Source organism: Mustelus asterias, chromosome 9, assembly GCF_964213995.1.
Source record: "Mustelus asterias chromosome 9, sMusAst1.hap1.1, whole genome shotgun sequence".
In the NCBI taxonomy this organism is placed as follows: domain Eukaryota; kingdom Metazoa; phylum Chordata; class Chondrichthyes; order Carcharhiniformes; family Triakidae; genus Mustelus; species Mustelus asterias.
In genome coordinates, this window is record NC_135809.1 from 58958419 (window position 1) to 58976794 (window position 18376).

An 18376-nucleotide genomic window follows, 5' to 3' on the forward strand; every position below is an offset into this window, starting at 1 on the left:
GCATTAGTGTCAATTACAGGTAACTTGATGGACAGAAGGAAGATTATTTTGAATCTTCATCAGCAGTTTGCTCATCCAGCACCACAGAGACTGAACGCACTGCTTCGGGACGTAGATATGCTAGATAATGACTATAATTATCTTATAAGAGCAAATATCAGACCGATGTGAGATTTGTACAAAATATAGAAGGACACCTCCACATCCAGTCATGACTCTACCATTAGTTGGGGATTTCAGTGATGTAGTGACTGTGGATTTGAAGATTTGGGATAAAGAGAAAAAGCATTTATTTACTATGCTTTGTGGACATGGCCACCCGGTTCTGCATATCTACAGTGATTTATAGCAAAGACAAAAAGATTATTGTGGACAAAATTATGACTTATCGGATTGGAACAGGGTTGGAGGCACTGTCTTAAGTTCTTGACGGACAGTGGGGATGAATTTGCCGATGATGAATTCCAAGATATGTGTGAAAATTTAAATATTGTGGTGATGCACACTGCAACAGAAAGCCCATTCAGCAATGTCTCTGAACGGAATCATGCAGTAATAGCTGACCTGCTGCATGAGGTTTTGACCGATCAACCAGGCTGTAAATTGCAGATTGCATTAGCGTGGATGGTGAAAATTTAATTACAAAAGTTGCAGGACTATAGTCCACACCAATTGGTATATGGGAGGAACCCAAAGTTACCATCAGTATTGACAGACGCTCCTCTGGCATTCGAAGGGACAAGCATTAGCTCCATTTTTTCTGCACATCTGAATGCCATGCATGCAGGGAGAAAGGCCTTCAGTGGAGTCAAAGTTTCAGAGCAGACACGACGAGCCTTAAGGCATCGCATAAGACCATCGAGGGTACATTTCATAAAAGGCGATATGGTCTACTATAAAAGAGAAGGCTTAAAAGAGTGGAAAGAGCCAGGTAAAGTGGTAGGGACAGATGGCAAGGTCATCATACTGTAACACGGTAACCAAACAGTGCGAGCACACTCTTCAAGAGTATTGGGTATTGATTATGAATATACAGCATCTGAACAAGATGTAGAAATGCAAGAAGCACCTTGTACCTCACACATACATACTTTGATCAACTATGACGATCAGACAGCTATGGACGAGAGGGAATCTGATGACCAGGTAAGTAACAGTGAGGCAGGAGATTAAGTTGTTATTTCAAAGGTTCAGCTACTCAAAGTGGACACAGTGGTATTGTATATACCCAAAGAGTCAAGTGAGCGGAGAGATGCCACTATAATCGGTAGAATAGGAAAAGCCTCAGGAAAATATAAACACTGACTCAACATTCAAAAGCATGGGCAAAAAGTGAAAGCATTGGGAAAATGGGGCAGAAAGATGGAAGCCAAAAAAGTGTGATTTTAGTTCTGATGATGAGTTAGTGAGCATTCATGAACCCAGGAAGAGGTCACGAATCTATGACCTAAGTTATGTTAACAGAGAACAGAGGCATCAGAGTAGTAGCCCTGACAGGGCCACACACACCAGTCAAGGTTGGAGTTTAACGAGGAAGGCTGGGAATCAAACCAATGATAGTAATAGGAGCAGAAATCCCCATGATGGGGAAGTATTGGTGGCTGCTAATAAAATGGAGCTGATGGAAATAAGAGGAGCCAAACAAAGAGAGTTGGACAGTTGGAAAGAATTTGGGGTGCGCTCCAAGATACCAAACGAAGGGCAGCCTGCTTTGTCCCATTGGTGGGTTGGGTTTGCACAGAGAAAGTTTTGTAAGATGGGACTTATAAAGCAAAGGCCAGGTTAGTATCCTGTGGGTAAGACAAGCACTTGGAGGGGAGAGACATGAGGGTTGATTCACTCACAGTGGGAAAGTGACACTGAATTTTCTTTCACCTCCCAGCCTCTAAGAATTGGGAATGCAAGTCTACAGATACCAAAGCAGGGTGAAACATTTCAAAGAAAAGTTTTTTGAAGCCACCCAAAGAAGCAGATAATACATAAGGACGGTTGTGGAAACTATACATAGAACCATTGAAACTAGAAGCAAGAGTAGGCCATTCGGCCCTTCGAGCCTGCTCCACCATTCATTTTGATCATGGCTAATCAGCAAATTCAATATCCTGATCCCTCCTCCCCCCCATATCCCTTGATCACTTTAGCCCCAAGAGCTATGTCTAATTTCTTCTTGAAATCAGACATCGTTTTGGCCTCAATTACTTTCTACTCTCTGGGTGAAATAGTTTCTCCTCAAATCAGTTCTAAAAAGTTTACCCCTTATCCTCAAATTATGACCCCTAGTTCTGGACTCCCCCACCATTGGGAATATTCTTTCTTTCATTCTATCCTATCTAAGCCAGTTAGAATTTTATAAGTTTCTATAAGATCCCCTCTCACTCTTCTAAACTCCAGTGAATATAATCCTAACTGACTTAGTCTCTTCTCATATAGAAACATAGAACATAGAAAAACTACAGCACAAAACAGGCCCTTCAGCCCCACAAGTTGTGCCGAACATATCCCTACCTTTTAGGCCTACCTATAACCCTCCATCCTATTAAGTCCCATGTACTCATCCAGGAGTCTCTTAAAAGACCCTATTGAGTTTGCCTCCACGACCACTGACGGCAGCCGATTCCACTCGCCCACCACCCTCTGTGTGAAAAACTTCGCCCTAACATTTCCCCTGTACCTACCCCCCAGCACCTTAAACCTGTGTCCTCTCGGAGCAGCCATTTCCACCCTGGGGAAAAGCCTCTGAGTCCACCCGATCTATGCCTCTCAACATCTTATATACCTCTATTAGGTCTCCTCTCATCCTACGTCTCTCCAAGGAGAAAAGACCGAGCTCCCTCAGCCTATCCTCATAAGGCATGCCACTCAATCCAGGCAACATCCTTGTAAATCTCTGCACCCTTTCAATCTTTTCCACATCCTTTCTGTAATGAGGCGACCAGAACTGAGCACAGTACTCCAAGTGGGGTCTGACGACGGTCTTATATAGCTGCATCATTACCCCCGGACTCTTAAACTCAATCCCTCGATTGATAAAGGCCAGCACACGGTACGCCTTCTTAACCACCTCCTCCACCTGCGGGGCCGATTTTAGAGTCCTTTGGACCAGGACCCCAAGGTCCTTCTGATCCTCTACAGTACTAAGAATCTTTCCCTTTATATTGTACTCCTTCATCCCATTTGACCTGCCAAAATGGACCACTACGCATTTATCTGGGTTGAAGTCCATCTGCCACTTCTCCGCCCAGTCTTGCATCCTATGTCCCTCTGTAACTTCTGACATCCCTCCAGACTATCCACAACCCCACCAACCTTCACGTCGTCGGCAAACTTACCAACCCATCCCTCCACTTCCTCATCCAGGTCATTTATGAAAATGACAAACAGCAAGGGTCCCAGAACAGATCCCTGGGGCACACCACTGGTGACTGACCTCCATTTAGAAAAAGACCCATCTATACACACTCTCTGCCTCCTTTGGGCAAGCCAGTTCTGGATCCACAGGGCAGCAGCATCTTGGATCCCATGCCCTCTCACTTTTTCTAGAAGCCTTGCATGGGGGACCTTATCGAACGCCTTGCTAATATCCATATAAACCACATCTGCCGCTTTCCCTTCGTCAATGTGCTTAGTCACATTTTTGAAAAACTCCACCAGGCTCATAAGACACGATCTGCCTTTGACAAAGCCATGCTGAGTATTCTTCAGCATACTAAACCTCTCTAGATGCTCATAAATCTTGTCCCTCAGGATCTTCTCCATCAGCTTACCAACCACTGAGGTTAGACTCATCGGTCGGTAATTTCCTGGGCTATCCCTATTCCCCTTCTTGAAAATAGGAACCACATCCGCAATCCTCCAATCGTCCGGCACGTCTCCCGTCTCCATCGACGATGCAAAGATCTTCGCCAGAGGCTCTGCAATCTCTTCCCTCGCCTCCCACAGTAACCTGGGGTACATCCCATCCGGACCTGGCGACTTGTCTATCTTGATGCCATTCAAAGATTCCAGCACAACCTCTTTCTTAAAGTCCACATACTCAATCTTTTCGTCCACCACAAGCCCGCAGTACATTCACCCAGGTCCTTCTCCTCTGTGAAAACCGAGGCAAAATACTCATTAAGCACCTCTGCCATTTCTACTGGTTCCGTACAGATTTTCCCGCCTTCACCTTTTATAGGCCCTATTCCTTCACGTCTCATCCTTTTACTCTTCACATATTTATAGAATGCCTTAGGATTTTCCTTAATCCTACCTGCCAAGGCCTTCTCGTGACCCCTTCTGGCTCTCCTAATTTCCTTCTTTAGTCCCTTCCTACAAGCCATATACTCATCTAGATCCCTATCTTCGCCAAGCTCTCTGAACCTTTTGTACGCTTTCCTTTTCTTCTCGACTAGGTCCCGCACAGCTTTCGTGCACCACGGTTCCTTTAACCTACCAACTCTTCCCTGTCTGCTCGGAACATTGTCCTGTAGAACTCTAGACATTCCTTGAAAAACTGCCACCTCTCTTCAGTACATTTCCCCGAGAATACCTCCTTCCAATTTACTCCTCTAATTTGCAGCCTTATGTCTTCATATTTCCCCTTACTCCATATAAACGCTTTCCTAGGTTGCCTGATCCTCTCTTTTTCCAATGTAAGCATAAAGGAGATAGTGTTATGGTCGCTATCCCCAAGATGCTCTCCCACTGAGAGATCTAACACCTGTCCAGCTTCATTGGTCAGTATCAGATCAAGTACAGCCTCTCCTCTTGTAGGCTTGTCCACATGCTGTGTCAGGAAACCCTCCTGAACACACCTAACGAACTCCTCCCCATCCACTCCCCTTACCCTAGGGATATTCCAATCTATGTTTGGGAAAATAAAGTCTCCCATCACAACAACTCTGCTATTATTGCAACTCTCCAGGATCTGTTTCCCTATCTGCTCCTCCACCTCCCTGTTACTACTGGGCGACCTATAGAAAACTCCCAACAAAGTGATCGACCCCTTCCCACTCCGAACTTCCACCCACAGAGACTCTGTAGACAATCCCTCCACAGCATACACCTTCTCTACAGCTGTGACACTATCCCTGATCAGCAGTGCCACTCCACTCCCTCTTTTGCCTCCCTCCCTGTCCTTCCTGAAACATCTGAATCCCGACACCTGGAGTATCCAGTCCTGTCCCTGAGACATCCAAGTCTCCGTAATGGCCACCACATCACACTTCCAGGCATTGATCCACGCTCTGAGCTCATCCTCTTTATTCACTATACTCCTGGCATTAAAGTAAACACATCTCAATCCTTTGGTCTGAGCTCTCCCCTTCTCTATCCCCCGTCCATCCTCCCTCTTGCACTGTCCTATAACCCTTCTCTGTTTGCGAGCTAACTTCCTCGCTCCCAGTCACCTCGTCTCGATCCCCTCCCCCCAACCTATCTAGTTTAAACTCTCCCCAGTAGCCTTAGCCAACCTTCCCGCCATGACAACTTCACATGACGGACCTCCCATCCCAGGAATCAACCTGGTAAACCTTTGCTGTACTCCCACTATGGCAAGGACACCAAAACTGCACACAATGCTCCAGGTGTGGCCTCACCAACGTCCTATGCAAGTGCAGCAAAACATCCCTATTCCTATATTTAAATCCTCTAACTATGAAGGTGAATATACCATTTGCCTTCTTTACTACCTGCTGTACCTGAGAGGTTACTTTTAACAACTGATGCATGAATACACTAAGGTCCCACTGAGTATTCACCTCTCTCAATTTACATCCATTCAAGTAATAATCTGTCTTCCTATTATTGCTGCCAAAGTAGATAACCTCACATTTATCCACATTATACTGCATTTGCCATGCATATGCCCGCAGGCGGCACAGTGGCTGATTAACACTGCTGCCTCACAGCGCCAGGGACCCGGGTTTGATTCCCGGCTTGGGTGACTGTTTGTGCGGAGTCTCCGTCTCTGCATGGGTTTCCTCTGGGTACTCTGGTTTCCTCCCACAGTCCAAAAGATGTGCTGTTTAGATGCATTGGCTATGCTAAATTCTCCCTCAGTGTACCAACACTGGCGGAGTGTGGCGACTAGGGAATTTTCACAGTAACTTCATTGCAGTATTAATGTAAGCCTATTTGTGACACTAATGAAATAAACACACATTCAGCATGTTCAAATCATGCAGAAGCATCTCTGCATCCTCCTCACAGCTCAAATTTGGAGATAAAACATTTTGTTCCCTCTTCCAAATCATTAATACATAATGTGAACAGTTGGTGTCCAAGCTCAGATCCCTGCAGTACCCCACTAGTCACTGCCTGCCAATGATAAAAATACCCATTATGCCAATTCTTTGTTTCTATCTGCTAACCAGCTTTCTATCCATCTCAAAACATTACCTGCAATCCATGCGCTTTAAATTTACAACAAGTGTGTACACGGATTTGGTATTTTTCTGTATGATCCGTATTATTGAAAATTGGCTGTGTCTAGTTAAAAGTGGATCCTGCAATGTTCTATTGGAAGTCTGAAGGAAAATTAGCAGGGACTTTCATGATGCAGGTTGAGGACTTTTTATGAGGTAGCACAGACAAATTTATAAAGAGGGTAATTAATAGGTTAAAGATGGAATTTAAAGTAGGGAGTCAGGCAGCCGGTGCCTTTTGATACCTCGGTATGTCTTGACATACTTAACATATTTCAATATGTCTTAATATAGGACAAAGCAAATCCGGAATAAGAATGAATCAACAGAGATTTCTAGACAGCATTGATCCTATTCCCATAACTTGAGAAACGTCGATGAAAAAAGAGGAACCGGCCAACGAAAAAAACCCTGAATTTTGGAGGAGTATGATAGGACAATTAAATTGGCTATGCACACAGACAAGGCAGGATGGGAGCTATAATGTCCTAGAGCTAAATAAAATGTTGAGATGTGCTTCAGTCTGAGAGATCTTGCAGGCAAATAAAACTTTTAAAACGCTGAAACTGAAGGAATGAGTAATTAAATTCCCGGCACTGGAAGAACCAGAAGACATAAAGTTAGTTGTATTTAGTGATGCTTCACATGCCCAATCTACCAGATGAACATTTGAGCAGTGCTGGTTTCATGATATTCTTGGTGGGCAAGGAAGGAAAATGTTGCCCCTTGGCCTGGGAAGTAAAGAAAATAAAATGGGTGGTCAAAAGTACATTGGCATTAATGAAGGCGGTAGATATGGGAATATATCTAAGTGACACATTAACGGGGTTATTTTTCAAGGCAACGTCGGGAAACCTTCCTGGCCATCCAGTTGTCTGACATCCATCATTATGAAGCACTTCGAAAGATTAGTCATGGCACACATCAACTCTGGTCTCCCAGATTGCCTGGATCCACTACAGTTTGTCTATCGACACAACAGGTCCACAGCAGATGCTATTTCCCTGGCCATACACTTAAACCTGGAACATCTGGACAACAAGAGCATTGATGTCAGACTCCTTTTTATTGTCTGCAGCTCAGCCTTCAACACCATTATCCCAACAAAATTCATCTCTATGGTGGACCTCAGTTGTGCCTTTGTCCTATATGGACCACTGTTGTGTGTGCTTGTCATACCTGGACACATCCCCTTCCAGTTTGGTTCCTCCCCTCGGCACCTAGTATAAAGGTGGCTGTCTCCTCCCCCTTGTTCAGTCCAAGTCGGTTACTTGTTGGGATCTGCTCCTGATTCTGTTGTGAATAAAAGCCTACACTTGTATTGGCACACTGGTAGTCTTTCGCCTTATTGATAGCGCATCAATCTCCAAACTCCGTGGTCTAGGCCTTGGCTCTTCCTATTGCAACTGGATCCTGGACTTCCTAATCTTCAGATCGCAATCAGTAAGGTTAGGTAACGTCACCTCCTGCATGATTATCCTCAGCACCGGTGCCCTGCAAGGCTGTTTCCTCATTCCCTTGCTATTCTCCTTATGCACTTATAACTACGTGGTCAAGTTCCGCTTCAACTCCATTTCTAAGTTTGCTGATGATACCACTGTAGTGGGTCAGATCTCAAACAACGATGAGGCGGAGTACAGGGAAGAGATAGTGAATCCGGTGAAATGGTGCATCAACAATAATCTCTCTCTCAATGTCAGTAAAACAAAGGAGCGAGTCATTAACTTCAGGAAACGTTGTGGAGAACATGCCCCTGTCTACATCAACGGTGATGAAGTGGAGGTGGTTGAGAACTTCAGATTTCTAGGTGTTCAGATCATCAACAATCTGTCCTGGTTTCTGCACGCCAAAACTCTAGTTAAGAAAGCCCACCGATGCATCTACTTTCTCAGAAGACTAAGAAAATTTGGCATATCCACTACGGCTCTCACCAATTTCTATAGATGCACCATAGAAAGCATCCGGTTGCATCACAGCTAGATATGGCTCCTGCTCTGACCAAGACCGCAAGAAATTACAAAGGGTTGTGAAGGTAGCCCAGTTCAGCAAGCAAACTAGCCTCCCATCTATTGACTCCACCTACATTTCCTGCTACCTCAGGAAAGCAGCCAGCATAATCAAGGACCGCACTCACCCCGGACATACTCTCTTTCACCTTCTTCCGTCGGGAAAAAATTATGATGTCTGAAAACATGTACCAACCAACTCAAAAACAGCTTCTTCCCTGCTGTCATCAGACTTTTGAATGGTCCTATCACACATTAAACTGATCTTTCTTTCACCCTATCGGTAACTGAGACACTATATTCTGCACCCTATTCTTTCCTTCTCCCCTATTGACTCTATGGACAGTATGTTTTGTCTGTAACAGCTCGTAAGAAACAATACTTTTCATTGTATCCCAATACATGTGACAATAATAAATCAATCAATTCAGTTGAGTGTAATGTGGACAATCAGTCCCGATGTTCACTTGGCAAAATGTGTCACAGAAAAGCAACTGAGAATTGATTTGGCCAGCATTAAACAAATGGTGGAAAACAAGGTTTCAAAGCTAAACTGGGATGGTGAAAATCTACAATTATCCAACTGTTTTACATTGTTGAGAATATTGGAGGATGGTTATCTGTTACAAGATAACCAATGGTATTATGCTGTGGTGGTCAGCTGACAAGCTGAACGGTATAAATAGAAAGCAGAGGAGGATTGAGGGGAGCATTAGTGGCCCAGGGTGTGGCTCAAGTGGTGGTGCAATGAAGTTTCTTTATCAAACCTTTATTTTGATTTACTTTGTTGTTTTTTTTATTGCTTGCTAGTGGAGTAACCTTACTGCCGGATGAACATAAGACACTACTGTAGAGGGTGACATCAGTGCTGATGTTGTACCTTTCACAACCCTTCATACAAAGAGAGAATTGGAAAATGCTATTGTGACCAGGGTACAAGTGTAGCTCTCATTGTTTATTATCATCGTGTTCACTAATATTATATTCTCACAGACCTGCGTGAACAGTTATGTACCGAGGACATGGACCTTGTATGTTTGTTCGTATTAGAAATGTCAACAACTTTGTTAACATCTATTTGCTCCCTGATAAAAGGATAACGTTCCCTGAACAAATGCTGCAAGAAGCTGTCCCTACATCCAGTGACCAAAACTAATAAAGCTAGATCTTCAGAACCGGGAAGAGTTACTGACTGTTCAGAAGCTGCAGGTAGAGGAGGCAGCCCTGCAGCAGAAACCGCAGGTAGAGGAAGCAGCTCTGTATCCAAAGCCGCAGGTAGAGGAAGCAGCTCTGCAGCAGAAACTGCAGGTAGAGGAAGCAGTTCTGCAGCCAAAGCCGCAGGTAGAGGAAGCAGCTCTGCAGCAGAAACTGCAGGACTTTTCCGGGAAGAAGCAAGGCCTCCAGGAAAGGTTGGGAGAGTTATTGAGGGTCAACTGTGGACTCCAGGAACAATTTTCCAGAACCTGTAAGGAGAGTAATATGCATTTAGATAACTGCAGCCCTTGAAGTAAATGCTGTAACAGTTATCTTAATGCTGAGGAATTATATTTAATTTAATTTATTATTGTCATATATATTGGGATACAGTGAAAAGTATTATTTTTTGCATGCTGTACAGACAAAGCATACCATTCATAGAGTACATAGGGGAGAAGGAAAGGAGAGGGTGCAGAATGTAGTATTACAGACAGGTGCTAAAGAAAGATCAACTTAATATAAGGTAGGTCCATTCGAAAGTCTGATGGCAGCAGGGATGAAGCTGTTATTGAGTAGGTTGGTATTTTTTTCCCAACGGAAGAAGGTGGAAGAGAGTATATCCAGGGTGTGTAGGGTCCTTGATTATGCTGGTGGCTTTTCTGAGGCAATGGGAGGTGTAGACGGAGCTGATGGGAGGCTGGTTTGCGAGATGGACTGGGCTACATTCACAACCCTTTGTAGTTTCTTGTAGTCTTGGTCAGAGCAGGAGCCATACCAAGCTGTGATACATCTGGAAAGAAATCATAGAAATCATAGAAACCCTACAGTGCAGAAGGAGGCCATTCGGCCCATCGAGTCTGCACCGACCACAATCCCACCCAGGCCCTACCCCCACATATTTACCCGCTAATCCCTCTAACCTACACATCTCAGGGGCAATTTTTTAACCTGGCCAATCAACCTAACCCGCACATCTTTGGACTGTGGGAGGAAACCGGAGCACCCGGAGGAAACCCACGCAGACACGAGGAGAATGTGCAAACTCCATACAGACAGTGACCCGAGCTTTCTATGGTGCATGTGTAAAAATTGGTGGGAGTCATAGTAGACATGTCAAATTTCCTTAGTCTTCTGAGAAAGTAGAGGCATTGGTGGGCTTTCTTAACTATAGCGTCAGCATGGAGGAACCAGGACAGGTTGTTGGTGATCTGGACACCTAGAAACTTGAAGTTCTCGACCATTTGCACTTCATCCTCGTTGATATAGACAGGGGCATGTCCTACATTAGTTTTCCTGAAGTGATGACTATCTTCCTAGTTTTACTGATATTAAAGGAGAGATTATTGTCGATGTACCATATAAACTTAATTATTTCTCTTACAGCCTGTGGACCTCAGCAATCACGTGTGCGGAGACCATTCGTGACTCATGACCATTCCGCTTGAAGCAACAACCCTGCCCAGATTGCACAGCTTGAAGAGGCACAGCCACATTTATTTGCACAATTGGATCAAGCACTTGTATGGAAGTGCTTTAAATATAGATAGGAAGGTATGATTTTTTTTAAATGTTCTATGTTCTAGATAAAAAAACTGTGCTGGTTCACACACAAAGCATCCTTAAATGTGGTGGATATCACAAGGGGTGATATCTGTCATCATGCAGTCTGTATATGCATTGTAATTTAGTCTGTATTACAGATCTTGCAAACAGACCATTGACAGGTTCCCCTTTTTTGACCTGTACTTGTTTAGTTGCAGGGCACACTGGAGCTCAGTAGGCAAGAGGTGCGACAGGCCAGATGACAAACTCACTATTTGTTTAACTTCAATGTTTTCAGTGAGTCGATGCTTATGTTCTCCCTTTGCCTTTCCCATGTGCAGCATGTTTCACTCATCATTTGAAGAAGGAGGAGTTGAGTGTGGTTGAGGACTTAAAAGATTAAGCAAGCTATATCAGTTATATAATAGAGAAAATACTGGATCCCTGAGCGAATTTGGTCTGAAATTAATCCACCTTATATGTTTTCCAGGAATAAGGTTATTGACACTTTACCAAAACCGTTATTCTGAGTGTATTTTCAGCCTGTGACCAATGAGGAATTTTACTTTTGTACAAATTTTTCACCATAAAATGTGTACAGTTTTCACAACTATTTTAATTCTGAATGTTTTGTCCAGGTGCAAATCTGCAGAATCAAGCTTACTAATATTGAGCACATCCATCCTCAAAAATTCACTTTGAAAATGGGTATTATTGGGTGGGAGGAAACTGGAGCACCTGGAGGAAACCCACGCAGACATGGGGAGAACATACAATCTCCACACAATCACCCAAGGCTGGAATTGAACCCGGGTCCCTGTCGCTTTGAGACAGCAGTGTTAACCACTGTGCTGCCCTTTCAGCCCAATCCCTCTCATCGGGAGTAGAAATCCTTTTGCTGACCTTGTTCAGACAAAAAAAAACATACTTACCTTCCTCCAATTTTACTGAGTGATTTTCTGATGTCAGATGCCACAGAACGGATTCCATGCAGCAAACCTTGGAGGGAGCTGCCAGGCCACTTTTTTTATGGCACTAGCTGCTGTATTCCAGTAAGTGGAGTTTAAACATCCTAAAGCTCCTTTGAAAGTTACTGAGAAGGTAAGTGTGTAAAGTAAATATGCATGATGGATGAAGTAGGTGGGTAGAGGGAGGTCAGGTGGGTAAGGGAGTAGGATAACAGAATGGCAGCTGAATAGAGTGGAAAGTTGTTAAGGTGGCAGGTTGGGTGGTATGAGTTGGGTAGGTGAGTAGAGTGATAGGTCAGTAGGGTGGTAGGTGTGTATGATGGTAAGTGGGTATGGTGGTAGCTGGGCAGGGTGGTATGGGTGGCAGTGTGGTAGGTGGGTAGAGAGGCAGATGGGTAGGGTGGCAGGTAGATATCACATCTTTCGGGCTACATCTCGTCTCTGACTACCTGAGCCAGTTTGAAGCCTGTAATTTAAACCAACACTTTATTACAGCACTGAGGAAGCACTGCACTGTCAGAGATGCCATATTTTCAATGACACGTTCAGCAAAAGTCCTGATTGCCTTCACAGGGGCAAAGAACAGGGGAAAAGATGTCCTGACCAATAATTATCCAGTGAATCAACATTACTAATCACAATTAACTAGTTACATACACATCTTATTGCTGCTGTGGGGCCCTGCAGAACACAAATTTGCTGGTGTTTGTTCACAAAATAAAACTGCTTCCACTTCAAGATAAAATTCATTGGATGTGAAGAATTTTCAGACATCCAAGGAAAGTGAAGGGTGCCATATGGGATTTGATGTGGGTGGTTTTGTATACAGTGGTCCCTTGCAAAGTCAATTCATGGACTCTCGGGCCATGTGTAATTTCTGTTGCCTGGAATTTCTGTTTCACAACTATGTAGGGTATGTGAGGTCGCAGCCTCTTTGCCATTATCTTTGCAGGCTGCTCCTTAATGTTTGCTTGCCCTTCTTTCCAATGGCCTTGACCTTTGACACCTGGTGCAGAGGTGAGTAGGCAGATCAGAAGACTTCCTCATCAAACTGCTCCTGGACCTGATCAAGGTGAACATCAACAGGCTCGGGCAGTGAGCAGTCGAGGGGATCATTGAAATCTATTGCCTGCCTCTCTTCTGTAGTTATGTCCAAAATGACTCTTCTTCAGATATCATTAACACCAGCACCATCAGTATGGGGTTCAATTGCCATTCCAGGTGGGGTAGATTCAGTGCCTGCCTCCTCACCTATCTGTAGTAAAAAAAAAACATATTACCTGGTCATAGTTTGTTGAATAATCATCAAGAACCTGCTTATGGGCAGAGAAAGCAAGAAGAAAATTATATCCTCTCTGAAAGATGGAGACCAAAACAATGCACAGTAATCCAGATGTGATCTCATCAAAACCCTGTGCAATTACAGCAAAGACTTCTTTATTTTGTACTCCAAGGCCTGTGCAGTAAAGGCCAACATGCCATTTGCCTTACAAATTGCTTGCTGTACTAGCTTGCTCATTTTCTGCATTCCTTTTACAAGCAATTTTCTTCGAACAGTGACACTTACAGGTATCTCACCTTTTTAAAAATATTCTATGTTTCTATTTTTATGACCAAAGTAAATAATTTCACACCTCCCTACATTATACACCATCTGTAATCTTGTTACCTACAGGTACCTCACGCCAATTACTAAAATTTCTTCCCAAACCATTCCATCTCCCCTCCTCCCTCTTCCATTCTAAAAAATCATTCTCTGCACTACTTTTGGAACCAAGATTTTTAACACCCCTCCTAATTTCCCTCTTTGCGACTTAACATTTGTTCCTTGATCTATTCCCATTTCTTTTGCTGGTTCTTTATCTCTAAAGTTGTTTTATTCTTTCACAGAATGTGATCATCGCTGACTAGGCTAGCTTTTTTTGCCCATCTCTAACTTCCCATGAGAAGTTGATGGTAAACCACCTTCATGAACCACTGTGGTCCACATGGTGTAAGTACACCCAAGAGTGATCATAGGGAGGGAGTTCCAGGATTTTAACCCAACGACAGTGAAGGAATGAAGATATATTTCCCAGTCAGGATGATGTGTGGCTTGGAAGGGATTTTGCAGGTGGTGGTGTCTGCTGTCCTTGTCCTTCTAGATGGGATAGGTCACAAGTTTGGAAGGTGTTCTTGAAGGAGTCTTGGTGAGTTGTTGCAGTGCATCTTGTAGGTGGTACACACTGCCGCCACTGTGCATTAGTGATGGAGGGAGTGGATGTTGAAGGTGGTGGATGGAGTGCCATTCAAGTAAGCTACTTTGTCCTGGATGGCATCGAGCTTCTTGAGTGTTATTCAAACTGCACCCATCCAGTCAAGTGGAGATTATTCCATCACACTCCTGACTTATGCCTTGGAGATGTTGGAAGCTTTGGGGGTAAGTTATTCTCCACAGAATTTCCAGCCTCTGATCTACTCTTGTAGCCACAGTATTTATACGGCTGGTCTAGTTCAGTTTCTGGTCAATGATAACATCCAGGATGTTGATAGTTGAGGCTTCAGTGATGGTAATGTCATTGAATGACAGGGGAAGATGATTAGGTTCTCTCTTGTTGGAGATAGTTATTGCCTGGCACTTGTGTGGCATGAATGTTACTTGCCATTTATCAACTCAAGCCTGAATGTTGTTCAGTTGTTGCTGCATATGGGCATGGACAGCTTCAGTATGTGTACATCGCCACTTCTGATCTCATGATGGAGGGAAGGTCATTAATGAAGAAGCTGAAGATGGTTGGGCCCAGGACACCACCCTGAGGAACTCCTGCAGCAATGTCCTGGAGCTGAGCTAATTGACCTCCAACATCCAGAACAATCTTCCTTTGTGCTAGATATAACAGCAACCAGTGGAGGGCTTTTCCCCAATTATATTAACTCCAGTTTTGCTAGGGCTCCTTGATGCTACAGTCAGTCAAATGCTGCCTTGATGTCAAGGGTAGTCATTGTTACCTCACCTCTTGAGTTACCTCACCTCTTGAGTCCATGCATGGATTGAGGCTGTAATGAGGTCAGGAGCTGAGTTGCCCTGGCAGAAAATAAACTAAGCATCAGTGAATAGGCTATTGTTAACTAAGTGCTACTTGATAGCACAGTCGATGATTCTTTCCATCACTTTGTTGATGATCAAGAGTAGGTTGATGGGTAATTGTCTGGGTTTAATTTGCCCTGCTTCTGTCGGCAGGAGATTCCTGGACAGTTTTCCACATTGCAGAGTAGATGTCAGTGTTGTAGCTATGCAGGTACAGCTTGGCTCGGAAACAGCTTTTTAAAAATTCATTCATGGGCGTCGCTGGCTGGCCAGCATTTATTGCCCATTCCTAGTCGTCTTTGAGAAGGTGGTGGTGAGCTGCCTTCTTGAATCGCTGCAGCTAATGTTCTTTGGGTTGACCCACAATGCCATTCAGGAGGGAATTAAAGTATTTTGACCCAGCGACTGTGAAGGAACGGCAATATCTTATTAGGTTAGGACAGTGAGTAGTTTGGAGGGAACTTGAAGGTGGTGGTGTTCCCATGTATCTCCTGGCCTTGTCCTTCTAGATGGAAGTGGTTGTCGGTTTGGTAGATGTTGTCTAAGGACCTTTGGTGAATTGCTGCAGTACATCTTGCAAATAGTACACACTGCTGCTACTGAGCGTTGGTAGTGGAGAGAGTGGATGTTTGTAGATTTGGCACCAATCAAGTGGGCTGCTTTGTCCTGGATAGTGTCAAGCTTCTTGCGTGTTGTTGGAGCTGCACCCATCCAGGCAAGTGGGGAGCATTCCATCACAGTCCTGACTTGTGCCTTGTAGATGATGGATAGGCTTTGGGGAGTCAGGGGGTGAGTTGCTCGCCGCAGTATTCCTAGCCTCTGACCTGCTCTTGTAGCCACTGTGTTTATGTGGTGAGTCCAGTTGAGTTTCGAGTAAATGGTAACCCCAAGGATGCTGACAGTGGTGGATTCAGTGATGGTAACACCATTGAATGTCATGGAGCAGTGGTGATAGTCATTGCCTGGCATTTGTGTGGCACAAATGTAACTTGCCACTTGTCAGCTCAAGTCTGGATATTCTTCAGATCTTATTGCATTTGAACATGGACTGCTTCAGTATCTGAGGAGTCGTGAATGGTGCTGAACATTGTGCAATCATCAGCAAACATCCCCACTTCTGACCTTATGATGGAGTGAAGGTCATTGATGAAGCGGTTGAAGATAGTTGGGCCTAGGACACTATCCTGAGGGATTCCTGCAGAGATGTCCTAGAGCTGAGATGACTGACCCTCCACAACCACAACTATCTTCCTAAATACCAGGTATGACTCCAATCAGTGGACAGTTTGCCCCCTGATGACCATTGATTCCAGTTTTGCTAAGGCTCCTTGATGCCACACTCAGTTGAATGCGGCCTTGATGTCAAGGGCTTTCACTCTCACCTCACCTCTGGAATTCAGCTCTTTTGTCCATGTTTGAACCAAGGTTGTAATGAGCTCAGGAGCTGAGTGACCCTGGCGAAACTCAAAATGGGCATCTCTGAACAAGTTATTGCTGAGCAGGTGCTGCTTGATAGCATTGTTGATAACCCTTCCATCACTTTACTGATGATCGAGAGTAGACTGATTGGGCAGTAATTGGCTGGGTTGGATTTGTCCTGCTTTTTGTGTGCAGGATATACCTCGGCAATTTTCCACATTGTTGGGTAGATGCCAGTGTTGTAACTGTACTGGAAGAGCTTGGCTAGGGGAGCAGCAAGTTCTGGGGCACATGTCTTCAGTACTATTGCAGGAATGTTATCAGGACCCATTGCCTTTGCAGTATCCAGTGCCTCCAACCATTCCTTGATCTCACGTGGAATGAATTGAATTGGCCGAAGACTGGCATCTGAGATGCTGGGGACCACTGGAGGAGGCCGAGATGGATCATCCATTCGGCACTTCTGGCTGAAGATTGTTGCGAATGCTTCAGCCTTAACTTTTGCACTGATGTGCTGGGCTCCTCCATCATTGAGGGTGAGGATATTTGTGGAGCCTCCTCCTCCAGTGAACTGTTTAATGGTCCACCATTTCCTTAAGTACTCTGGGATGTAGATTATCAGGCCTTGGGGATTTATCTGCCTTCATTGCCATCAATTTTCCCAGCACCATTTCTCAACTAACGTTGATCTCCCTTAGTCCTTCCCTCTCACTAAATCTTGAATTCTCCAACATTTCTGGCATCTGATTTGTGTCCTCTTTTGTGAAGACAGAACCAAAGTATATCTTCAATTGCTCGGTCATTTCTTTGTCCCCTATTATACATTCCCCTGTTTCTGTCTGTAGGGTACCTACATTTGTCTTCAGCAACCTCTTTCACTTCATGTATCTATAGAAACTCTTAGGGCCCGGTTTTACCATTGCGTCACGCCCGAAACGTGGTAAAGTTGGGTGTGAGGCCACTAACGCGATCCGCGCCCACACAGATGGCCACTTCACCGAAACCCGGGAATGGCGGCGATCCGATTCGCGCCCGAAACGGGCGCAACAGCGATTTAAATGCATTTGCATGTACTTACATTGAGTTAATGAACTGCCCGCCCAACTTTATCAGCTTTTCCCCCTTTACCGCCGCGTTCGCCAATCCGGAATCACGCCAAAATGAGCCTGAGTGAGGCCAGATTGTTGTCTGATCGGTGGGGGAGGTGAGTGAGGCCAGACCACTCTCTGGGGGGGATGAGTGAGACCAGATCGTGGTCCGGGGGAGGATGGGGGGGGGGGGGGGGGAGGGCAGTGAGTAAGGCAACACCATTCTCTGGGGAGAGTGAGGCCAGATCATTCTCTGAGGGGGCGGGGGAGGCGGGTAAGATGTATCTCTGGTGGGGGAGGCCAGATCGCTCATATTTCCCTTATCACATGCATCACCACGGTGGTGGGGGGGGGGGCAGATGGATCTCTGGTGGGGGGGGGGGGTGCAGGGGGGTCCGCTGCCACTCTGTGGGTGATCGGTGGGGGGGGAAGCGGGCAGGGGTCGTGATCGGTCTGGGTAGCGGGGGGGTGGGTGGATAAGGGGGACAGTGATGTCTGTGTGGGCCATCGCTCCCTCTTTTCACTACCAAGTCGCTTTCTCTGCTTTCTGTGGCTCGGGAGCGATGTGACAGGCGCGCTTTTTCAAATTTGTTTCTAACTGCGCATGCGCAGTTCAGAGCTCTGACCGTTTCGGCTGCGCTAAGCCCCGCCCACAACGCGAATGGGACCCACGATTTTTTTTTTC

General features: G+C 45.0%; 1 protein-coding gene across 2 annotated transcripts in view; it reads left to right on the forward strand.

The window, feature by feature from the left end:
- tbxas1 (thromboxane A synthase 1 (platelet)) overlaps nucleotides 1-18376 on the forward strand; it is a 283372-nt gene that overhangs the window by 22131 nt on the left and 242865 nt on the right. Inside the window, exons 1-2 of one of the 2 annotated variants that reach the window (XM_078220256.1) lie at nucleotides 9772-9917; nucleotides 10991-11158. The gene's annotated coding sequence lies outside the window, so the exon portion shown is untranslated. Of the gene's footprint in view, nucleotides 1-9771; nucleotides 9918-10990; nucleotides 11159-18376 lie in introns of those variants that run through there. The other variant, XM_078220257.1, reaches the window with a different exon arrangement.